A 26,475-nucleotide genomic window follows, 5' to 3' on the forward strand; every position below is an offset into this window, starting at 1 on the left:
CCTGATGAACTGATCCAGCCTGATGATCCTATCACGCCTGATGACCAAGTGCCCGCTGTCATGCCTGGTGACCCGATGCCCGCTTTCGAGCCAGACGATCCAACGCCAGATGACCCGGTGCCCGCTGTCTATCCAGACGATCCGGTACCTGATGACCCGGTGCCCGCTGTCGTGCCAATAGACTCAGAGCCCACTGTCGTGCCTGGTGACTCGGTGCCCACTGCCTTGCCAGATGACGCGGTGCCCGCTGTCGAGCCAAATGACCTGATGCCTGGTGACCCGATGCCCGCTGTCGAGCCAGACGATCCAATGTCTGACCCAGTGCCCGCGGTCATGCCAGTTGACTCGGAGCCCACTGTCGTGCCTGGTGACTCGGTGCCCACTGCCTTGCCATATGATGCGGTGCCCACTGGCGAGCCAAATGACCTGATGCCTGGTGACCCGATGTCCGTTGTCGTGCCTGATGACCCGGTGCCCGCTGCTCCGCCTGGGGGCCTGGTGCCTGCCGCCCCTCCTGGGGGCCCGGTGCCTGCCGCTCCGCCTGTGGGCCCGCCACCCCGCCTGGGGGCCCGGTGCCCGCCGCCCCGCCTGGGGGCCCGATGCCTGTCGCTCCGCCTGGGGGCCCGATGCCTGTCGCTCCGCCTGGGGGCCTGATGCCTGTTGCCCCCCCCTGGGGGCCCGCCGCTCCGCCTGGGGGCCCGGCCCCCGCCGCTCCGCCTGGGGGCCCGATGCCTGTCGCTCCGCCTGGGGGCCCGATGCCTGTCGCTCCGCCTGGGGGCCCGATGCTTGTCGCTCCGCCTGAGGGCCCGATGACTGTCGCTCCGCCTGGGGGCCCGATGCTTGTTGCTCCGCCCGGGGGCCCGGTGCCTGCCGCCCCTCCTGGGGGCCCGGTGCCTGCCGCCCCTCCTGGGGGCCCAGCGCCCGCCGCCCCACCTGGGGGCCCGATGCCTGCCACTCCGCCTGGGGGCCCGATGCCTGCCACTCCGCCTGGGGGCCCGGTGCCTGCCACTCCGCCTGGGGGCCCGGCGCCCGCCGCTCCGCCTGGGGGCCAGGTGCCTGCTGCTCCGCCTGGGAGCCCGGCGCCCGGCGCTCTGCCTGGGGGCCCGGTGCCTGCTGCTCCGCCTGGTGATCCGGTGTCCAGCCCGATGTGCCTCTGCCCGGAGTCCAGCCCGATGTGCCTCTGCCCGGAGTCCAGCCCGATGTGCCTCTGCCCGGAGTCCAGCCCGATGTGCCGCTGCCCGGAGTCCAGCCCGATGTGCCAGTCTTTGATATCCCGCCAGTTACCAGACCCGGGCGGTGGAACATTTTGCCCAGCTAGGACTGTTTGGAGCGTCCTGAGGCCGCTCCTTGAGGGGGGGGTACTGTCAGGAATGGACTTGCCAGTAATGGTGGGACTCACCTGCCTTGTGGGCTGCAGTACCAGGGCTGGCCAGCGGGTGCTCCCAGCAATCAGAGACTCAACCCTGCAGCCAACCAAACACCTGAAGCTGATTATGCAGGTGTATTTAAGGGATGGCCAGACCTGCAGTCTGCGCCTTGGTGTGTGTTTTTCCATGGGCTCCTGTATTTTGTAACCTGTGTTCCTGTTCCTGTTCCTGCCTCTGCCTCTGCCTCTGCCTGACTTGTTGCTGACCCGGTCTGATCCTGACCTCTGCTGACTTCTCCTGTTTTGATCCCTGGCTTGTGACCCCGACCATTCTCTCCGCCTGCTCCTCCTGTACCTACCTGCCCGATAGTTATCGACCCGGCCTGCCTGATTACGTTGTGCTCTATATGTGTATGTACCTGTGTATCTGTATCAGTTTAGGTTTGGGTTTGTTTCACCTTGTTGTATGTATTTGTGTTAGCTTGGGGTTTGGTGCACTGCGTTTATGTTTGTATTGTTAGTCTTTAATAAATTGTCTTATTGTTTATAACATATCTGAAGCTTGCGTTTCCCTGCGTCAGTTCACATACCTCTGATCATACCCAGAACCCTGACAAGGGCACACAGAAAACAAGCGTGCGGCTCTCTACACGTGGTGTGAATAGGGCACACAGAAAACAAGCATGCGGCTCTCTACACGTGGTGTGAATAGGGCACACAGAAAACAAATGTCCGACTCTCTGTACGTGGTGTGAATAGGGCACACAGAAAACAAATGTCCGACTCTCTGTACGTGGTGTGAATAGGGCACACAGAAAACAAGCGTGCGACTCTCTACACGTGGTGTGAATAGGGCACACAGAAAACAAATGTCCGACTCTCTGTACGTGGTGTGAATAGGGCACACAGAAAACAAATGTCTGACTCTCTGTACGTGGTGTGAATAGGGCACACAGAAAACAAGCGTGCGACTCTCTACACGTGGTGTGAATAGGGCACACAGAAAACAAGCGTGCGGCTCTCTACACGTGGTGTGAATAGGGCACACAGAAAACAAGCATGCGACTCTCTACACATGGTGTGAATAGGGCACACAGAAAACAAATGTGCGACTCTCTGTACGTGGTGTGAATAGGGCACACAGAAAACAAATGTCCGACTCTCTGTACGTGGTGTGAATAGGGCTCACAGAAAACAAATGTCCGACTCTCTGTACGTGGTGTGAATAGGGCACACAGAAAACAAGCGTGCGGCTCTCTACACGTGGTGTGAATAGGGCACACAGAAAACAAATGTCCGACTCTCTGTACGTGGTGTGAATAGGGCTCACAGAAAACAAATGTCCGACTCTCTGTACGTGGTGTGAATAGGGCACACAGAAAACAAGCATGCGACTCTCTACACATGGTGTGAATAGGGCACACAGAAAACAAATGTCCGACTCTCTGTACGTGGTGTGAATAGGGCACACAGAAAACAAATGTGCGACTCTCTACACATGGTGTGAATAGGGCACACAGAAAACAAATGTGCGACTCTCTGTACGTGGTGTGAATAGGGCACACAGAAAACAAGCATGCGACTCTCTACACATGGTGTGAATAGGGCACACAGAAAACAAATGTGCGACTCTCTGTACGTGGTGTGAATAGGGCACACAGAAAACAAATGTCCGACTCTCTGTACGTGGTGTGAATAGGGCACACAGAAAACAAATGTCCGACTCTCTGTACGTGGTGTGAATAGGGCACACAGAAAACAAGTGTGCGACTCTGTACGTGGTGTGAATGAGCCTGAGAGCTTCTGAAAATAATCATGATGGGTGCTTCAAGTAGAATTTCAGAATTATGACAGATTATAATCTGTCCTGTACTGCCCTCTTGTGGAATATGGTTTGTAAACACATAACTCCAGGGAGATATAAAAAGTAAATGGATGAAGTTCTGTATTCATCAACAGATTATTAAACATTTTTTTTAATGCAAACAGAATACATTCCTGAATATGACTTGGTATCAAGCACTTGCAGTCCCTGTACAGTAGAGCTTAGCCTTGGATCTCTGTGTGTGGGGAATGACCTGCCAGAAACGCACTGCACTTTAGCAGATGTGCAGGGGTGCAATTAATTGTTAACAGCAATAATAAATACCATGTGGACCGCGCATAAGTTGTGTAAACAATAAAACATTGATGACACTCAAAAATAATCAATAATCATAAGTAATAAACAATAAACATCTAATTAAACTGGTTGTATTAAGTATGCAGTCCCAATATGTGAAATTAGGGTGCAAGCATGCTACGTTCTTGATTGTGAACTCCGTATTAAAGTGACAAGTGCTCCACTGTGCTCAGACCGGTGCCCCACATGGATTTGCACTCACTGTCACCCCAAGACCACCTATCTTTAGGAGAGGTCTCACCATCATCCCATGACCATCTATGTCTAGGAGAGGTCTCACCGTCATCCCAAGACCACCTAGTTCTAGGACAGGTCTCACCGTCATCCCAAGACCACCTAACTCTAGGAGAGGTCTCACCGTCATACCAAGACCATCTATTTCTAGGAGAGGTCTCACCGTCATTCCAAGACCACCTATCTCTAGGAGAGGTCTCACTATCATCCCAAGACCACCTATCTTTAGGAGAGGTCCCACCGTCATCCCAAGACCACCTAACTCTAGGAGAGGTCTCACCGTCATACCAAGACCACCTATCTCTAGGAGAGGTCTCACCGTCATCCCATGACCACCTATCTCAAGGAGAGGTCTCACTGTCATACCAAGACCGCCTATCTCTAGGAGAGGTCTCACCGTCATCCCATGACCACCTATCTCTAGGAGAGGTCTCACCGTCATCCCATGACCACCTAACTCTAGGAGAGGTCTCACCGTCATCCCAAGACCACCTATCTTTAGAAGTGGTCTCACCATCATCCCATGACCATCTATGTCTAGGAGAGGTCTCAACGTCATCCCATGACCACCCATCTCTAGGAGAGGTCTCACCGTCATCCCATGACCACCCATCTCTAGGAGAGGTCTCAACATCATCCCATGACCACCCATCTCTAGGACAGGTCTCACCGTCATCCCATGACCACCTAACTCTAGGAGAGGTCTCACCGTCATCCCATGACCACCCATCTCTAGGAGAGGTTTCACCGTCATCCCATGACCACCCATCTCTAGGAGAGGTCTCACCGTCATCCCATGACCACCCATCTCTAGGAGAGGTCTCAGTGTCATCCCATGACCACCCATCTCTAGGAGAGGTCTCAGTGTCATCCCATGACCACCTATCTCTAGGTGGAAGCAACTGGGAACATCAACAACTCTGCCACCAAGTGGTAGGCCACGTAACATGACAGAGCGGGGTCAGCGCATGCTGAACCGCACAGGACGCAGAAGTCGCCAACTGACTGCAGATTCAATAGCTAAAGACCTCCAAACTTGGTGTAACCTTCAGATTAGCACAACAACAGTGCATAGAGAGCTTCATAGAATGGGTTTCCATGGCCGAGCAGCTGCATCCAAGCCTTCCATCACCAAGTGCAATGCAAAGTGTCAGATTCCGTGGTGTAAAGCACGCCACCACTGGACTCTAGAGCAATGGAGAAGTGTTCTCTGGAAAAAAGAAAAGCAACGTCACAAATGCGCCTAAAGCCACATTTTTGTAAATGCATTTAGTTTGTCAATTGTTTTTTCTGCCAAAGTGCTCCTGCTCCTGAACGTGCTGTATCTAAACACCCCTACCTCTAAACACCTATACATGCCTGTGTGTGCATGGAAGCATAGGCCAACATTGAGGGATAATTAGCGGCAGGAAAAAAAAAGTCAAACGCTTCTAAAAGTGGTGTTTTTAACCCGTATGTGCATGAGGCCTTTGGTCTTTTTTTCCAAGGAAGGAACATAATTTCCATACAAGATAATATTTGAATCACTCCATCATACGCTATGTGTTTTTAATATATGTAAATATGAGTCTCTTCCAAAGAATACTTCAGAACTCTTTGTAAGCCTATGTAACACAATAAAAACGTTTAATGAAAGAATTGCTCATAAATTAGAAACACATACAAAGGCATGTGGAAAATGTGCTATAAATTTTCTGGGTTGAATAAGGAAATCGCACAATTTAACCTGATCAAATAATTAGAGAGTTTTAAAAATGAACTTTGAATGTCTTGGCTGGAGAAAGATGCAACGATATTTATTGAAGGAGCTTCCATCTTACAGGCAAGCTATAAGGTTTTGTTCAGTTTTATATATTTATTTATTTTAAGTTATTTTCATAAACTGAAGTTTAACTATTTTTTTTTTAATTTTAAGACATTATTTAAGTAGATCCAAATCCTAAATGGATGACATTTAGTTTGCTAAAGATTTGTATGTTCTAATGCATTTTTTAAATTTCAGTGCTGCAAATTTTCCCCTTCCTCTGATGAAGTCACGTGTTGTGACGTAACGCTTAGGGTGGGCTTATGACGTCAAGCCGCATGACCGGAAGTTTGCGAGCCGCCATTTTGTGAGTCACCTTAGAACGCTGGATGCGATATTGTGGAAGCTATTCAACTGCAGTGTCCCAGTTGGGCACTTTTTATGTGAGTGCACTTACCTTTTAATAAATGTTGATTGATACAAGTGATACACTTTGATGGGCTTTTTTTATGCATTTTCAGAGGATATGTTGGATAAGAAATAGGAAGACCATCCTGGACTAGAGTATGGAAGAGATTGGAGGTGGAGTAATAAAAAAATGATACCTACCCGGGTTAAAAGGGAAACTCTTTGACCTAATATCTACAGATCAAAGTAAGGAGGTGAGAGTACATATGTGTGTTGGTGGAGGAGAAACACAGAAGGGTGATTCTTTACATGACAGGAAGATGCGAGGTTGTTTATAAGAACTGAGTGATCTTGTTAAGAAGAATGTACACATATTCAGGGGCGGACTGACCATTTGGAAACTCGGGCAGTGCCCGAGGGCCCGGGGTCAGTAGGGGGCCCCATGAGATGCCCCTGGTACCTTTTTCATAGGCTTTTTTGAGTTTGGGCAAGGACACAGGGGCCCCATGATCCCCTATTGCCCGGGGGCCCCATGAGTCGTCAGTCTGCCCCTGATCCATACCAGCTATGGACTCTCTGCTGGGAATCTCTGTTACACTACAACAGCTATTTCTATATGTAATTGGTTTATGGTAAGCTGTGCCTACAGTTCTCAGCAGTCAAGATTCTTCTATACAAAGATTCCTTAAAATGTGTTAAGAGCTATATATAAATATATAAAAGTGCAAATACACTAATGCACTGTTATTGGAGCTAAAAAGGACATATAATGCTCAACTAAGAAGTATAAAAGCCAAGAAGGAGAAAGAAAATATGTTCTTATTAGGGCAACATGGAAAGACAAAAACAAAAGCAAAAAAAACCCCCACAAACTAAATGTGTTCCTGTTCTCACTGAAGTAACAAGACCATACAAGAAACAAAAAATTAATAACAATAATAATAATAATTAAAAAAAATTAACCCCAAATGCATAGTGTAAAAACCTGTTTACACAATACATAAACAATATGTCATTCTTGAAAAATAGGGTCTCTGCTTCATACTATATGGACCATATATGTGAGTAAGCCGCACCTTAATGTCTTACTAAACCCAGGACCCTGCATTCACTATATCTGGTTTCCCTGGACCCTGCATTCACTATATCCGCCCCCCCCGGACCCTGCATTCACTATATCTGCTCTCCCCGAACCCTGCATTCACTATATCTGGTCTCCCCGGACCCTGCATTCACTATATCTGGTCTCCCCAGACCCTGCATTCACTATTTATGGTCTCCCCGGACCCTGCATTCACTATATCTGGTTTCCCCGGACCCTGCATTCACTATATCCGATCTCCCCGGACCCTGCATTCACTATATCCGGTCTCCCCGGACCCTGCATTCACTATATCCGGTTTCCCCGGACCCTGCATTCACTATATCTGGTTTCCCCGGACCCTGCATTCACTATTTATGGTCCCCCCGGACCCTGCATTCACTATATCCGCTCTCCCCGGACCCTGCATTCACTATATCCGATCTCCCCGGACCCTGCATTCACTATATCCGGTCTCCCCGGACCCTGCATTCACTATATCCGCTCTCCCCGGACCCTGCATTCACTATATCCGCTCTCCCCGGACCCTGCATTCACTATATCCGCTCTCCCCGGACCCTGCATTCACTATATCCGATCTCCCCGGACCCTGCATTCACTATATCTGGTCTTCCCAAACCCTACATTCACTATATCCGGTCTCCCCGGACCCTGCATTCACTATATCCAGTCTCCCCGGACCCTGCATTCACTATATCCGGTCTCCCCGGACCCTGCATTCACTATATCTGCTCTCCCCGAACCCTGCACTCACTATATCTGGTCTCCCTGGACCCTGCATTCACTATATCTGGTCTCCCCAGACCCTGCATTCACTATATCTGGTCTCCCCGAACCCTCCATTCACTATATCTGGTCCCCCCGGACCCCGCATTCACTATATCCGGTCTCCCCGGACCCTGCATTCACTATATCTGGTCTCCCAGGACCCGGCATTCACTATATCCGGTCTCCCCAGACCCTGCATTCACTATATCTGGTCTCCCCGGACCCTGCATTCACTATATCCGGTCTCCCCAGACCCTGTATTCACTATATCTGGTCTCCCCGGACCCTGCATTCACTATATCCGGTCTCCCCAGACCCTGCATTCACTATATCTGGTCTCCCCGGACCCCGCATTCACTATATCCGGTCTCCCCGGACCCCGCATTCACTATATCCGGTCTCCCCGGACCCTGCATTCACTATATCCGGTCTCCCCGGACCCTGCATTCACTATATCTGGTCACCCCGGATCCTGCATTCACTATATCCGGTCTCCCCGGACCCTGCATTCACTATATCTGGTCACCCCGGACCCTGCATTCACTATATCTGGTCACCCACAGTACACACAACATGGAAATGTAAATATTTAAGTAAATATAAACTGCTAAATACCTTTTTTCATCAGCAGTATATACCAGTCTTCTATCTAGTGTCCAGCAGAGCACTGGTTAACCTCTTCAGGGCACTTTTACCCCCTTGCTACCCAGGCCATTTTTCAGGTTTCACCGCTCTCACACATGACAATTGCGCGGTCATACAACATTGTACCCAAACTAAAATTTTATCATTTTCTTCACACAACTAGAGCTTTCTTTTGGTGGTATTTAACAGGTTCCCGCCTGGCCTATAGCCAGATGGCGGCCTGCAAAATACCTCGTCCCTCCGGGTGGACGCTATATGGCGTCCTTTCAGGCATGCGCAATTTGCATGCCCACAGAGCCGCGCAGCGGCGCAATCTGTCACACATCTGTAGCTCGGACACGGCCGATGACAGATGTGTGTACTGGCCCCGTTGCCGGTACCATGAGACCTGCTGTGACCAATCACAGCAGGTCACATGACAGTTGTATACAATGGATGGCTTCCTTTCATGCCATCCATTGTATACTAGTGTGTCTAGCTGTGAATGGTCACAGCGATCACATGCACAAGCTGGGCCAATCACAGCCCAGTTGTGTCATGTCATGAGCCTTGGCCAAATCACAGCTAAGCACAAAAAAAAGCCCTGAATGAATCGGTCATTCAGGTAAATGCTTGCTTATAGCAAAGTAATTCTTTGCTATAAGCAAATTGTGTAAAAAAAAAACCAAATACTGATCACTTCCCCGAAGTAGTACAATGTTACTATGGTAACATTGTACTACTTTGGTCATAGTGAAATATGAAAAAAAAATCTTAAAAAAAAGAAAAAAAATGTAATAAAAAATTAAAACTAATAAAAAATAAAAAAATGTAAAAAAATTATAATTCTTTTTTTCATACTGTCACCAGTCAGTGTCCCTGATCACCGCCATGCTAGTTATATGATGACGCTGTACTGCACTGGTGACAGTATGTTAAAAAAAAAAATAATGAAAATAATTTTTTTAATTTTTTCATTTTCCGAAAAATTATGACAAAAAAATTACAACTTCAAAAAACTCGCCATGGCTCTTATGAAATACGTTGGACTGTTTACTTTGCAAAAAGTGGTCATTTGGGGGATATCTGTACTGTCCTGACATTTGGGGGATATCTGTACTGTCCTGACATTCTTGGACCTCAAGAAATTAGATTGGCCGTAAGTATTTCAGGATTGATCAATATTCAGATCTATACCATAGTTTGTGAACTCTATAACTTTCCTACAAACTAAATAATACATCCTAATTTGGGTTATTTTCACCAAAGACATGTAGCAGAATACATCTCAGCCTAAATTTATGAAGAACAATTATTTATTTGCAAAAAAACCCCAGTGTTGATTAAATACCACCAAAAGAAAGCTCTAGTTGTGTGAAGAAAATGATAAAATTTTAGTTTGGGTGCAATGTTGTGTGACCGCGCAATTGTCATTCAAAGTGTGAGAGCGCTGAAACCTGAAAATTGGCCTGGGCAGGAAGGGGGTAAAAGTGCCCGGTATGGAAGCGGTTAAAATAGTTCTTTACATTACACAGCACAGTCTGTATTAATGTTTCCAGGGCGAGTATTCTTCACCTTTCTTCTCTCTGCTCAGTCATCCATTCCAAAATTCATAGGTTGTGTTAACGTGTCAGCCAACTTAGTGGCTAACTTACCTGTAGAGAAGGAGAAAGGTATGTAATGCAGAGGCTGGTAGTATATTCCACATCTGTGAAGCTGGTTCTACATAACTCTATATACCAGGGGTACTGAATCAAAACTCATGGAGGTCCTACCAGTAACATTTTCTTGCAACAGAGGCCTGAACCGCATTTTTTTCAGCCCTCTCCTACTGTATATCACAATCCCAAGACTACAGTGTCCTCAGCCCCCCCCCCCCTACACAACACAGTCCCGAAGACTACAGTGTCCTCAGCCCCCCCCCCTACACAACACAGTCCCCAACTTCACATCAGTTTCACCTTCACAGTAGTGTTCTCAGGCCCCCTGCACGTCACCCCCACAAACTCCTTTACAGTACACCCCCATTTGTTTCAGCAATCCTCAACCCCCCCTTAAAATCATCACCTCCGCCCCACACTACTGTCCTCTGCCCCATTCACATCTCTCCCCCACACTACTGTCCTCTGCCCCATTCACATCTCTCCCCCACACTACTGTCCTCTGCCCCTTCACATCTCTGCCCCAGATTACTGTCCTCTGCCCCTTCACATCTCTCCCCCACACTACTGTCCTCTGCCCCTTCACATCTCTGCCCCAGATTACTGTCCTCTGCCCCTTCACATCTCTGCCCCACACTACTGTCCTCTGCCCCATTCACATCTCTCCCCCAGATTACTGTCCTCTGCTCCCTTCACATCTCTCCCCCACAATACTGTCCTCTGCCCCCTTCACATCTCTCCCCCAGATTACTGTCCTCTGCTCCCTTCACATCTCTCCCCCACACTACTGTCCTCTGCCCCATTCACATCTCTCCCCCACACTACTGTCCTCTGCCCCCTTCACATCTCTCCCCCAGATTACTGTCCTCTGCCCCCTTCACATCTCTCCCCCAGATTATTGTCCTCTGCCCCTTCACATCTCTCCCCCACACTACTGTCATCTGCCCCCTTCACATCTCTGCCCCACACTACTGTCCTCTTCCCCTTTACATCTCTCCCGCCACACTATTGTCCTCTGCCCCGTTCACATCTCTGCCCCACACTACTGTCCTCTGCCCCATTCACATCTCTCCCCTCACACTACTGTCCTCTGCCCCCTTCACATCTCTGCCCCACACCACTGTCCTCTGCCCCCTTCACATCTCTGCCCCAAACTACTGTCCTCTGCCCCCTTCACATCTCTGCCCCACACCACTGTCCTCTGCCCCCTTCACATCTCTGCCCCAAACTACTGTCCTCTGCCCCCTTCACATCTCTCCCCCAGATTACTGTCCTCTGCCCCCTTCACATCTCTCCCCCAGATTACTGTCCTCTGCCCCCTTCACATCTCTCCCCCATACTACTGTCCTCTGCCCCCTTCACATCTCTCCCCCAGATTATTGTCCTCTGCCCCCTTCACATCTCTCCCCCACACTACTGTCATCTGCCCCCGTCACATCTCTGCCACACACTACTGTCCTCTGCCCCCTTCACATCTCTCCCCAACACTACTGTCCTCTGCCCCCTTCACATCTCTCCCCCACACTACTGTCCTCTTCCCCTTCACATCTCTGCCCCACACTACTGTCCTCTGCCCCGTTCGCATCTCTCCCCCAGATTACTGTCCTCTGCCCCCTTCACATCTCTGCCCCACACTACTGTCCTCTGCCCCCTTCACATCTCTGCCCCACACTACTGTCCTCTGTCCCCTTCACATCTCTGCCCCACACTACTGTCCTCTTCCCCTTCACATCTCTGCCCCACACTACTGTCCTCTGCCCCATTCGCATCTCTCCCCCAGATTACTGTCCTCTGCTCCCTTCACATCTCTGCCCCACACTACTGTCCTCTGCCCCCTTCACATCTCTGCCCCACACTACTGTCCTCTGCTCCCTTCACATCTCTGCCCCACACTACTGTCCTCTGCCCCCGTCACATCTCTGCCACACACTACTGTCCTCTGCCCCCTTCACATCTCTCCCCCACACTACTGTCCTCTGCCCCCTTCACATCTCTCCCCCACACTACTGTCCTCTTCCCCTTCACATCTCTGCCCCACACTACTGTCCTCTGCCCCATTCGCATCTCTCCCCCAGATTACTGTCCTCTGCCCCCTTCACATCTCTGCCCCACACTACTGTCCTCTGCCCCCTTCACATCTCTGCCCCACACTACTGTCCTCTGTCCCCTTCACATCTCTGCCCCACACTACTGTCCTCTTCCCCTTCACATCTCTGCCCCACACTACTGTCCTCTGCCCCATTCGCATCTCTCCCCCAGATTACTGTCCTCTGCTCCCTTCACATCTCTGCCCCACACTACTGTCCTCTGCCCCATTCACATCTCTGCCCCACACTACTGTCCTCTGCCCCCTTCACATCTCTGCCCCACACTACTGTCCTCTGCTCCCTTCACATCTCTGCCCCACACTACTGTCCTCTGCCCCCTTCACATCTCTCCCCCAGATTACTGTCCTCTGCCCCCTTCACATCTCTCCCCCAGATTATTGTCCTCTGCCCCCTTCACATCTCTCCCCCACACTACTGTCCTCTGCCCCCGTCACATCTCTCCCCCAGATTATTGTCCTCTGCCCCCTTCACATCTCTGCCCCACACTACTGTCCTCTGCCCCCATCACATCTCTGCCCCACACTACTGTCCTCTGCCCCATTCACATCTGTCCCCCAGATTACTGTCCTCTTCCCCTTCACATCTCTCCCCCACACTACTGTACTCTGCCCCATTCACATCTCTGCCCCACACTACTGTCCTCTGCCCCATTCACATCTCTCCCCCACACTACTGTCCTCTTCCCCTTCACATCTCTGCCCCAGATTACTGTCCTCTGCCCCTTCACATCTCTCCCCCACACTACTGTCCTCTGCCCCATTCACATCTCTGCCCCAGATTACTGTCCTCTGCCCCTTCACATCTCTCCCCCACACTACTGTCCTCTGCCCCATTCACATCTCTGCCCCAGATTACTGTCCTCTGCCCCTTCACATCTCTCCCCCACACTACTGTCCTCTGCCTCCTTCACATCTCTGCCTCACACTACTGTCCCCTTCTCATAACCCCCAGCAGAACTGTGCCCCCTTCACACCCCCCCACAACTGTGGGGGATTTTACATATCTCTCCCCACAGCAAGTGATTGGCTGCTAGCACTGCCCTGCTTTCAATCAGCCACTGGTTAACTTAAAAAGTTAACCCCGGCAACTCTGGGTCTCTATTCACTGCTGTATTGTGCTTCCCGCATCCGATCCAGAAATGTAATGACAGCTCCCACACCCGCGCTCTGTTCAATTCTGTGCTGTTATTCCACACTGGCTCCAGAAATGTTCTGTCTCCTGCTGTCCGCTCTACTGGCGTGATCGGGTTCGGATGAAACAGTGGTTAGGTCCACATCCAGACCACGGTCCACCATTTAGTGATGCTGGCTATATACAAACAAATTTAATTTGCCCAGATTTAAACACTGCTTTGTAGTGATCTGACCAGGATTAAAGTGACACTAAAGTTTTTTTGTTTTTTTTATGACAAATATGTCATACTTACCTGCTCTGTTCAGTGATTTTGCACAGAGCAGCCCAATTCTCTTTTTTCCGGCTCCCTACTGCCACTCCTGCCTCCTCCCGCTCAAGCCTCTCATCCTGGGGGCACCGCTGCGCGCACATCCCTGGACCACTGCTCTATGAGTCCATAAGGCACTTTCCCTTCTCTCCTCATTGGCTCACTGGGTGTGACTGAAAGCAGTGGGAGCCAATGGGCTCCTGCTGCTGTCTCAGCCAATGAGGAGGAAGAGTCCCCAAACAGCAGAGGCTGTTGAAAACCTCCCTTAACCGGAGGGGCTCAGATAAGGATCGGGGGGCTGAGGGGCCCCCCCTGCACACAGAAGGTTGCTTTACTGTAGAGCAAATGAAAGTAAAACACCTTGAGCCTTTAGAGCAGTGGTTCTCAACCTGTGGGTCGTGACCCCTTTGGGGGTCGAACGACCCTTTCACAGACCATCTGGGAAAACACATTTCCGATGTGTAAAGAGCAGCTACTGTGTAAAAATCAGCTACTGTGTTGAAAGCAGCTACTGTGTAGAAATCAGCTACTGTGTTGAAAGCAGCTGCTGTGTTGAAAGCAGCTGCTGTGTTGAAAGCAGCTACTGTGCAGAAAGCAGCTACTGTGTAGAAATCAGCTACTGTGTTGAAAGCAGCTGCTGTGTTGAAAGCAGCTACTGTGCAGAAAGCAGCTACTGTGTAGAAATCAGCTACTGTGTTGAAAGCAGCTGCTGTGTTGAAAGCAGCTACTGTGTAGAAAGCAGCAGTATTGGAGGTAAAATGACACTTCATGAATATATAATTACTGGGTAAATAATTTTATGGTTGGGGGTCACCACAACATGAGGAACTGTATTAAAGGGTCACGGAATTAGGAAGGTTGAGAACTACTGCTTTAGAGCCATTTTAAGCTGTGTAGGCTTCCACAAGGAGCAAGAAATCCCGTCTTTCAATGAATGCTTTGCTAACCTTTTGTTGTAGGCCTGTCCAGGATAATCCCTCCTGCTATCAACACGCCTCTTTTTGTAGCAAAGCTGTACTAAAAACATGACCATAAACACAAAGGGGTGGGAACTGTGTTCTCTAAATGGACCCCCCCCCCCCAAAAAAAAAAAAGATTTTACAGTGAATACAAAAAATTCTATTTACCTTCTTACCCATTGAGGGACATCGGAAGTGGTTCACCTGTGGGACATCCAAAGGCAAACCAAATGAGGGGTGTGCAACACAACGAACCAATGGTAACAGACCCAAAACAGGGAAATGGGGACAGCTTGCAGCGCAAAGCATTTCTCGAAGGACCCTAAACGCAAAGCTGGCATCATATGAAGCTGCAACAGTTGCTTGATGAAAAGAATAAAAAGAAATGTCTCTGCGCTCAGGAAAACGAGTGTCAATATAAATGTGTATCTTTGCTTTAAAAAAGTCCTGGATTCTTTCTTGGATACACAGAATATAACATTTATAGGTAAGGTTGATCCAGGGAATATCCGATTACCTCTCGGGGGATCAGGAAGGAATTTTTTCCCCATGCAGGAGCAAATTGGATCATGATTTGCTGTTTTTTTTTGCCTTCCTCTGGATCAACTGTGGGTGTAGGATTATAACTTTTTTAAATGGTTGAACTGGATGGACTTTTGTCTTTTTTCAGCCAGACTAACTACGTAACTACCTTGGTGACTGCTGCAATTAAAATGTGTAAATAAAAAAAAACGCAAAACAAATTCATAGAATACTTAACCACTTCCCGACCGGCCGTTGTATATAAACGGCCGGACGGTGGCACTGCAGGGTCGGGTGGCCGTCTATAAACGGCCTCCCCGCACCCTGCTTGTGCGCGCTCCCTGGGAGCGCGCAGGACCGCGATCCGGTGCCCGCTGTGTCCTCCGGACACAGTGAAACACCGATCGTCGGACGGGACCTCTGTATGAGGTCCCGATCATGTGATCACTGATTGGCCAATCAGTGATCACATGCAAAGTAGTAAGCAAGATGTCACTTGTGACATCATTGCTTACTATGTGTGAAATCTGTGAATGATCACAGAGGTCACATGGTACAAGGCTATTCACAAAAGCCTTGTACCATGTGACAAGCTGTGACCAATCACAGCTCACTCTGCATTTCTCAATGAGTGCAAGAATGCACACAGAGAGAAAGAGAATTGATTGCTTTTACATCCTATATGGGTGTAAAAGCAATCAGTGTAAAAAAAAAAAAAATAAAGCTTTATCACCCCTCACAAGTAGTACAGTGTCACCATGGTGACACTGTACTGCTAGGGTGACAGTATGTAAAAAAAAAAATAAAAATAAAAAATAATAATATAAAAAAATAAAATAAAAATGTAAAAAAAAATGTTTAAAAATTATAATTTTTGCTTATAAACTAATTTGGATTTTTTTTTTAACGGAATAAATTTTGGCTAAGATTTATGATGAAATATTATTTATTTGCAAAATTTTATAAAAAAAACACTTTTTTAAAATTTTTTTGGACATTTCATTTACATAGCAATAAAAATACAAATCCCAGTGGTGAATAAATACCACCAAAATAAAGCTTTATCTATCTAAAAAAAATGATAAAAAATTCATTTGGGTACAGTGTTGCATGACCGCGCAATTGTCATTCAAAGTGTGATAGCGCTAAAAGCTGAAAATTGCCCTGGTCAGGAAGGGGGTAAAAGTGTCCGGTCTGGAAGTGGTTAACCGTGCATGTCACATGACCATAAATATGAAATGACTCCTGAAAAATATTATGTAATGTGCCCTTTAGTAAAGTGCAGTTCTTCAAATGAAACCAGTCCTATAATTCCACAGTGGTGTCCCAATACGTGCAAAAAGTGCTGCTTCTCTGATTCTAATAAAGTCTGGACAGTGCTCCTGTACCGCCCAGAGACGTAACCTCATTCTGTATTATTGAGCACCTACCTCCAGTATGGTCAACAGGGCTTGTAGGGCGGACCCCTTTGTCATCCGTTTCTTTGAATCTCCCAAAACTGTACTGCTTGGGCAAGCAGCATACATTCTCAAAAAAGAAGAGAGGATACCATAGCGTAAAACTGTGCTAGCAATTTTATTACATCAATAAGACCAATGCACGGCGGGCGGCCGCTTCGGGAGATCCAGTTCCAGCTACCAGTAGACGCCAGGACTCCTCTTGTCCTCCAGGGCTCCCTTCGGACCATGTCATGGGTGACATGCTTTTTATGTTCTTAACTCTAGTGAGTTTCTAATTGTTATCTTGCAAATAAAATTGCTACGATTAATGCTGCACTTAGCTGGCGTCCTGCTTTTCTCTCACTTTGCTCACAGAGTCCAGCTTTACTCGGAGGGTGCTCCCACTGATTCTGCTGTCTGTTGTCCAATACCTTTTTGGAAACACTTACAGCCTGTTCCCCCTCCTTCCCTTACCAGTTGGACTTTATTGATGAACTGTTTAGACCGGTGGACTTTATAGTAGGATCCAGTATACCTCTCCAGCACCAAAATAATTACTCATTGTATTCAGCCCACAATGAAACTCCTAGGGTGGAAGCCCTAAGACTCACACCAAGTGAAGTATACCTTCCATGTCCGATGATGGACCACGTAGGAAGTAACCTTCCTAGCTTTCAGCATCATAGGCTGGGGCAGCACAGTGCTAAATGATTAGCACTTCCGCCTGGCAGTACTAGGGTTGTTGGTTTGAATCTCAACTACAGCACCACCTGCCTTGAATTTGCATGTTCTCCCTGTGCCTGTGTTGTTTTCCTCCCGCACTCCAAAGACATGCTGGTAGGCTAATTGGCTCCTGTCTAAATTGTCCCTAGAATGTGAGTTAGGGCCCTTAGATTGTATGCCCCATGAGGGTTAGGGACCTTAGATTGTATGCCCCATGAGGGTTAGGGACCTTAGATTGTACGCCCCATGAGGGTTAGGGACCTTAGATTGTACGCCCCTTGAGGGTTAGGGCCCTTAGATTGTACGCCCCATGAGGGTTAGGGACCTTAGATTGTACGCCCCTTGAGGGTTAGGGACCTTAGATTGTACGCCCCTTGAGGGTTAGGGACCTTAGATTGTACGCCCCTTGAGGGTCAGGGACCTTAGATTGTACGCCCCTTGAGGGTCAGGGACCTTAGATTGTACGCCCCTTGAGGGTTAGGGACCTTAGATTGTACGCCCCTTGAGGGTTAGGACCTTAGATTGTACGCCCCTTGAGGGTTAGGGACCTAAGACTGGCCATACATTATACAATTATCTGCAGATTTTTGGTTTAGATTTACCAAAAACCATATAATAGGAGGACAAACCTAAACAACACTTTCAGTTGTATCCAATTAGGCAGGCCCTTGCACTACATAGTTGAAGGTAAATCTAAAGGAAATTGGGCAGAAAATCTGCAGATAATTGTATAATGTATGGCCAGCCTTAGATTGTACGCCCCTTGAGGGTCAGGGACCTTAGATTGTACGCCCCTTGAGGGTCAGGGACCTTAGATTGTACGCCCCTTGAGGGTCAGGGACCTTAGATTGTACGCCCCTTGAGGGTCAGGGACCTTAGATTGTACACCCCTTGGGGGTCAGGAACCTTAGATTGTACGCCCCTTGAGGGTTAGGGACCTTAGATTGTACGCCCCTTGAGGGTTAGGACCTTAGATTGTACACCCCTTGAGGGTCAGGGACCTTAGATTGTACGCCCCTTGAGGGTCAGGGACCTTAGATTGTACACCCCTTGAGGGTCAGGGACCTTAGATTGTACGCCCCTTGAGGGTCAGGGACCTTAGATTGTACGCCCCTTGAGGGTTAGGACCTTAGATTGTACACCCCTTGAGGGTCAGGGACCTTAGATTGTACACCCCTTGGGGGTCAGGAACCTTAGATTGTACGCCCCTTGAGGGTTAGGGACCTTAGATTGTACGCCCCTTGAGGGTTAGGACCTTAGATTGTACACCCCTTGAGGGTCAGGGACCTTAGATTGTACGCCCCTTGAGGGTCAGGGACCTTAGATTGTACACCCCTTGAGGGTCAGGGACCTTAGATTGTACGCCCCTTGAGGGTCAGGGACCTTAGATTGTACGCCCCTTGAGGGTTAGGGACCTTAGATTGTACACCCCTTGAGGGTTAGGGACTGATGTGAATGCCCAATATATGTGTAAAGTGCTAGATAAATTGATGGCGCTATACAAGTAACAGAAATAAAAATATTAATCACAGATTTAGAGATGCCCGTGTCTCCCACGCCTTTAAAGCCAGTAACTATGAAGCAGTAAGACAAATTGGCCCTTTGAGAAAGAACTTTCAGACAATCTGGTAGAGGCCTCAGAGCGTCAGCCAGGAGACTTACCAGGTTGGCATACCCCATCTGCAGCAATGAGGATCAATGGATTGTCAGTCTTGTGAAGCAGCTTCAGGGGAGAAGAGAAATCGGTCAGGTTGCAGTGATTCCACTGAGCTGCCAGAGCATTCACTGCTTCCACTAGAGCAGGGGTAGGCAACCTTAAGGAGTTAGAGATCTACCTGAACACGGGAGAAGTCAAGGATCCTCAGGCACGGTGTTGCCTCCTCACACCTGATTTAAACCTCTAATTGCCGTACTACTGTGTTGCAATCATGGTAATCAGGTGGTGAGGAGGCAACATATCACCTCCTCACCACCTGTCAAATACATTTGAATCTCTTTTCAGAGGAGCAGCAGTGCCCGAATGAGACCTTAGGTGCATTCCGCAGAGGCACCCTTAGGGCTCTTTCACACGTAAATTTGGGGGGGGGTAAAGCCCTGAAGCTTAGTTGCGGGTTTACCACCCCCAATTTCTTTCCCCTTCAGCTGTTGAGGCAGTAGCCAAAGGTGTAGCAGGAATGAACCCTCTACCCCGTTGTCTTTGGTGGGTGCTACTGCCTGTGAATTGTGACCCATTCAAGTAAATGGAGCCACTCTGAGAGCGCCATGCAATTGCCAGGCCCTGCGCGGTCCAAGAGGTTAAAGCAGGTGGTGAAAAAGCAACACACCGCTGCCTGCTTTAACCCCTTGCATACAGTACTGGACAAGGTTGCAGGGCACTTGTAGAGCGGCCTCATTCACTTGAATAGGTCATACTTGGCAGGTGGTGCACCCCTCAACCGTGACATATAACTCCTGCTGCGGCTGTGACATGTGTACACCCCTGGCCAGCTAAAGGGGTGCACTTGGGGTGTGAGGTGGTAAAAACACTTCTTAACTATAGGGTTTTACCACCCTCCAAACTGCAAATGTAAATGACCACATACTGTTTTGAGCCACCTATAAGGCTGCTTTCACACCGATGTACTGCGGTTTACCTGCGCCATGAGTGCAGCGCACTGCATTTGCAATTTTCGTGGGTTAGCTGCGCTTTGTCATAGACTTCTATGATATCCTGCATTCAGGAGTTTTGGTGAGCTTTCAAAAAGTGCACCAGACCCGCAGGATAAAATAGAAATTTATGGCTAAGAGCAGAAAACCCATAGGAAAGCTGTAGGGTACACTGCACTGCACCCGCGGTGTGGGTATACCGCAGCTCATCAGTGTGAAAGCAGCTATATATTATGCCCAGTGTATTGCTTCACACTGACCTGAAGATCTCTTCTTTCCTGCTGCTGGCACCACTCTGGAGACTGCTAGCCGGGATGAGAGGTGGAGTGCAGTTGGTATCACTCCTCATGGGACAGGAGCCGGCACTACAGAGAAGATCCCTAAAGAAGTGACGTAACGCGCGGCGTAACGCATAGGACGGAAGCTTGTGCATACAGGAGCCGCCATCTGTGTTCACCCTGCTTTTCCCTTAGATGCTTGGAATAGGTTCTGTGAACTTTGTATTTATGTGAGTGGCATTTTTTTTAGGGTAATAAAGCCTTCCTACACTATGAGGAGTTCCTTATCTTTTGAGCACCTATCCATCGGAGTGGGGACGTAAAGGATTGTTCCTGGGTGTGCCTGGAGAGACCCGTGGAAGCCGAGGATTCAGTGGGATGAATATTGAGCGCACGTTGACCTATATTTTCTATAGGTCAGCTGTTAAGGTGAGCGTGCATGCCTGAAGGAGGAAGAGCACCATAGATCCGCACACCTGTTGAAGTCACTGGTGCATTGCTTTAGGGTTCTTTCACACGGGTAGGACCCGTTTAGCGGATCCGCTTGCTCAGTGGGGGAATCTCTCCGCTGATCCCCTCTGAGCAAACGAATGACAGCTCTGTGTCCCCTTTGCTGTTGCAGAGCAGACACAGAGCTGCTCGTTCTACTCAATGGGTGGTCGGATGTAAACGGACTACCTGTCCGTTTTCATCCAACCTGATCCAACAGATGGAAGGGGATTTGGATCCCTATTCATCCCTTTTTGGCAGATCGTAACGGATGTCGGCGGCTGTAAACAGACACATCTGTTTACACCCGCCACTCCATAGAGGAGAGTGACGGTTCCAATCGGGTCTTCCTGAAAAACGAGCAGGCGGACCCAATTGGAACATCCGTGTGAAAGAGCCCTTAATGCAGGCCATAGATGGGTCGAAAATCGGCCGATTTGTCGGCCGAAAATAAAATCGGCCGATTTTCGGATCGTTAGTGGGCGATTTGGTCGGCCGTTTTTCGGTATTTTGGCCGTTTTTGTTTTTCGGTAAAGTTGGAAAAAAATCGGCCGATTTTCGCGGCAATTAGTGGGCAAATCGGCCGATTTTTTACCGATAAAAAATCTGCGCATGAGCAGTGACCTGCAAGAGGAAGACAAAAAGAAGAAAAAGAAGAAGAGGAAGAGGATGAAGAAGAGGATGAAGAAGAGGAAGAAGAGGATGAAGAAGAAGAAGAGGATGAGGATGATGAAGAAGAAGAGGATGAGGATGATGAAGAAGAGGATGAGGATGAGGAAGAGGATGAAGAAGATGAAGAAGAGGATGAAGAAGAGGATGAGGATGAAGAAGAAGAGGATGAAGAAGAAGAAGAGGATGATGATGAAGAAGAAGAGGATGAGGAAGAAGAGGATGAGGATGAGGAAGAAGAAGAGGATGAGGATGATGATGAAGAAGAAGAAGAGGGTGAGGATGAGGAAGAAGAAGAGGATGAGGAAGAAGAAGAGGATGAGGATGATGAAGAAGAAGAAGAGGATGAGGATGAAGAAGAAGAAGAGGATGAGGATGAAGAAGAGGAGGAGGATGATGATGAAGAAGAAGAGGATGAGGATGATGATGAAGAAGAAGAATAGGATGAGGATGATGATGAAGAAGAAGAATAGGATGAGGATGCAGAAGAAGAAGAGGATGAGGATGATGAAGAAGAAGAGGATGAGGAGGATGAAGAAGAAGAGGATGAGGATGAAGAAGAAGAGGATGATGAAGAAGAAGAGGATGAGGATGAAGAAGAGGATGAGGATGAAGAAGAAGAAGAAGAAGAGGATGAAGAAGAAGAAGTAGGATGAAAATAAGAAGAATTCCAGTCCAGCAAAAAGTGTCTCTGCAGAGAGCTCCGCTATTTCTGACAGTTCTTTGACATTTACAGCGGTTGAAACATTGTATCTGTTTCCGAATAGAAACATCTGTATCCTAAATGGAAACAAATAGATACATTGTTGCAACTTCTATAAATGTTAAGGAACTGTCAGAGAACTGTCAAAGAAATAGCAGAGCTCTCTGCAGGGACACTTTTTGCCGGCTCTAGACGGGTAGAAAATCGGCCGATTTTTTTTACCATTGATGGTAACGTCGGCCACTTGAACAACCGATTTTTCGTTTTTTAAAAGAAAAATCTGCAGTTTTTCTCCCCATCTATGGCCTGCATTAATGTTGGAAGAAAGAGACTGTTTCATCACTTTTGGGCTGCATTTTACACTTTACTAAGTGTTAGCTACCATTTACCAATCTTCTGATTTTTTTTATATTTTTAGTGGAGTTGCTTATCTTTTCTATTACGCACTTTTTGTGAATATCTAGCTCACTTGAACATTCGCTTGATTCATCACCTATTTATTCCATTAGAAGGGGGGGCTGATTGCTCAGCCAGGCATTTGTTTTACATTTATTTAATACGGTTTTTGTTGGTTTTCACACTTTATGCTTCAGCTCAGCTGGGTGTTTTTTATAGCATTATTATATTGTGATCATGTTTTATTTCTGATATAAGTTTCACTTATTTATTACTGTTCTTGTTGTTTTTTTACACTATATTCTTCAGCTCAGCCAGGTGTTTTTTATAGGTTGGCAAGGCGTTTATTGCTACTTGGTTTTGTTTTATTTTTGATATATGTTTCAGTTATCATTTGGATTTTGTTGCTCAATTTCCTTTTTAACTATTGACTTTATTTGTTTCAAAGGTTTATTCATTTACACATTGGGTTTGATGCTCGGGAGGGTGTTTATTATTATTTTTTGGGACACTAGGGGCAGCGCAGCACTTTTCTTGGGGAGTACAACAGAGGAGGCATCGGCTTATGTGGCCCTTGCTCCCTACTACAGCTCCAAGTTTACAAGTAGTCCCTCTGCATTGTACTCGGTGGGTCAGCAAGTCTACCAGTCACCTAGCCGCAATCTACTGGTAGATCGCAATCTATGTGTTGCTGACCCCCCACACTAGAGGATCCTTGTACCTAGAGGCAAACTTGTCCAGTAAGTGGTTGAACTTGGAGGCCAAGAGGTCCACATCTAGCATCCACCAATCTTTTGAGAGAGGTCCTAGAAGACTCCAGGTATTGAGGCCACTTCCTCTGCATCTAGGTCCATTCGGCTGAGGAAGTCTGCCTGCCAATTATATACATATGGTATGTTCTGTACATATGGGAGACAAGGCAGCAATATGAAGTTCTGCCCAGGACAGGACTGGATCTACAGTTGCGTTAAAATAATAGCAGTGTGTTTTAAAAAAAAAAGTGAATAAAGCTCAAAATCCTTATAATAGCTTTTATTTCCATACACGCAAATGCACTGAGAACACTGCACAGTCTATTCCAAATCAAAACATGAAGGAAAATGTTTCAAATTAGTTATTACTTTACAGAAAGTGAAGAAAAAGCAATATTAGGCTGTTCAAAAAAATAGTGCCTGCATTTTTTTTTTTTTATAGGCTCAAACATTTACTGTATAAACTGAAAAATGCTTGGATATTTACCGTATTTTCCGGCATATAAGGCGACTAGGTGTATAAAACGACCCCCTAATGTTCCAGTTAAAACATAGGTTTTGGGCTATACTCGCCGTATAAGACTACCCCCCTTCCGAGGCAACACCATTTGAAAACATCAGATTTTTTAATTGAAATGGTTATGACTTACCGGTACTTAAAATCCTTCAAAATCCTCATGTTCATCCTCTGACATCATAAGTTCATGAATGACCTCTTGTGATACATTTGTAAGACAGTCATCATATGGATCAAATTCCAAATCAGATGGTTACCGCTGGATGTGCGGTAATACGGCAGCTTCGCCTACATACAGTATACGGTATATATATACAGCCCGCTGGATGTGCGGTAATACGGTAGCTTCGGCTACATACGGTATACGGTATATATACAGCCCGCTGGATGTGCAGTAATACGGCAGCTTCGGCTACATACAGTATATATACAGCCCGCTGGATGTGCGGTAATACGGCAGCTTTGGCTACATACAGTATACGGTATATATACAGCCCGCTGGATGGGCGGTAATACGGCAGCTTTGCCTACATACAGTATACGGTATATATACAGCCCGCTGGATGTGCGGTAATACGGTAGCTTCGCCTACATACAGTATACGGTATATATACAGCCCGCTGGATGTGCAGTAATACGGCAGCTTCGGCTACATACAGTATACAGTATATATACAGCCCGCTGGATGGCGGTAATACGGCAGCTTCGGCTACATACAGTATACAGTATATATACAGCCCGCTGGATGTGCGGTAATACGGCAGCTTCGGCTACATACAGTATACAGTATATATACAGCCCGCTGGATGTGCAGTAATACGGCAGCTTCGGCTACATACAGTATACAGTATATATATACAGCCCACGGGATGTGCGGTAATACGGCAGCTTTGGCTACATACAGTATACGGTATATATACAGCCCGCTGGATGGGCGGTAATACGGCAGCTTTGGCTACATACAGTATACGGTATATATACAGCCCGCTGGATGGGCGGTAATATGGCAGCTTCGGCTACATACAGTATACGGTATATATACAGCCCGCTGGATGTGCGGTAATACGGCAGCTTCGGCTACATACAGTATACGGTATATATACAGCCCGCTGGATGTGCGGTAATACGGCAGCTTCGCCTACATACAGTATACAGTATATATACAGCCTGCTGGATGTGCGGTAATACGGTAGCTTCGCCTACATACAGTATACGGTATATATACAGCCCGCTGGATGTGCGGTAATACGGTAGCTTCGCCTACATACAGTATACAGTATATATACAGCCCGCTGGATGTGCGGTAATACGGTAGCTTCGGCTACATACAGTATACAGTATATATATACAGCCCGCTGGATGTGCGGTAATACGGTAGCTTCGCCTACATACAGTATACAGTATATATACAGCCCGCTGGATGTGCGGTAATACAGCAGCTTCGGCTACATACGGTATACGGTATATATACAGCCCTCTGGATGTGCGGTAATACGGCAGCTTCGGCTACATACGGTATACAGTATATATACAGCCCACGGGATGTGCGGTAATGTACATACAGTATACCGCGCTGAGCCAAGCTGGCTCAAAACAAATGTCCCTATGACAGATTATTCTGCCAGCCCGCTGGATGTGCGGTAATACGGCAGCTTTGGCTACATACAGTATACAGTATATATGCAGCCCGCTGGATGTGCGGTAATACGGCAGCTTTGGCTACATACAGTATACAGTATATATACAGCCCGCTGGATGTGCGGTAATACGGCAGCTTCGCCTACATACAGTATACGGTATATATACAGCCCGCTGGATGTGCAGTAATACGGCAGCTTCGCCTACATACAGTATACAGTATATATATATACAGCCCGCTGGATGTGCAGTAATACGGTAGCTTCGGCTACATACAGTATACAGTATATATATACAGCCCGCTGGATGTGCGGTAATACGGTAGCTTCGGCTACACAGTATACGGTATATATATACAGCCCGCTGGATGTGCAGTAATACGGCAGCTTCGGCTACATACAGTATACAGTATATATATACAGCCCGCTGGATGTGCGGTAATACGGTAGCTTCGGCTACACAGTATACGGTATATATATACAGCCCGCTGGATGTGCAGTAATACGGCAGCTTCGGCTACATACAGTATACAGTATATATATACAGCCCGCTGGATGTGCGGTAATACGGTAGCTTCGGCTACATACAGTATACGGTATATATACAGCCCGCTGGATGTGCGGTAATACGGTAGCTTCGGCTACATACAGTATACGGTATATATACAGCCCGCTGGATGTGCGGTAATACGGCAGCTTTGGCTACATACAGTATACAGTATATATGCAGCCCGCTGGATGTGCGGTAATACGGTAGCTTCGGCTACATACAGTATACGGTATATATACAGCCCGCTGGATGTGCGGTAATACGGCAGCTTCGGCTACATACAGTATACAGTATATATACAGCCCGCTGGATGTGCGGTAATACGGTAGCTTCGCCTACATACGGTATACGGTATATATACAGCCCGCTGGATGTGCGGTAATACGGCAGCTTCGGCTACATACGGTATATATACAGCCCGCTGGATGTGCGGTAATACGGCAGCTTCGGCTACATACAGTATACAGTATATATACAGCCCACGGGATGTGCGGTAATGTACATACAGTATACCGCGCTGAGCCAAGCTGGCTCAAAACAAATGTCCCTATGACAGA

This window comes from Staurois parvus, unplaced genomic scaffold, assembly GCF_062004578.1.
Source record: "Staurois parvus isolate SC_StPar_1 unplaced genomic scaffold, SC_StPar_1.0 ptg000540l, whole genome shotgun sequence".
Taxonomy (NCBI): Eukaryota; Metazoa; Chordata; class Amphibia; order Anura; family Ranidae; genus Staurois; species Staurois parvus.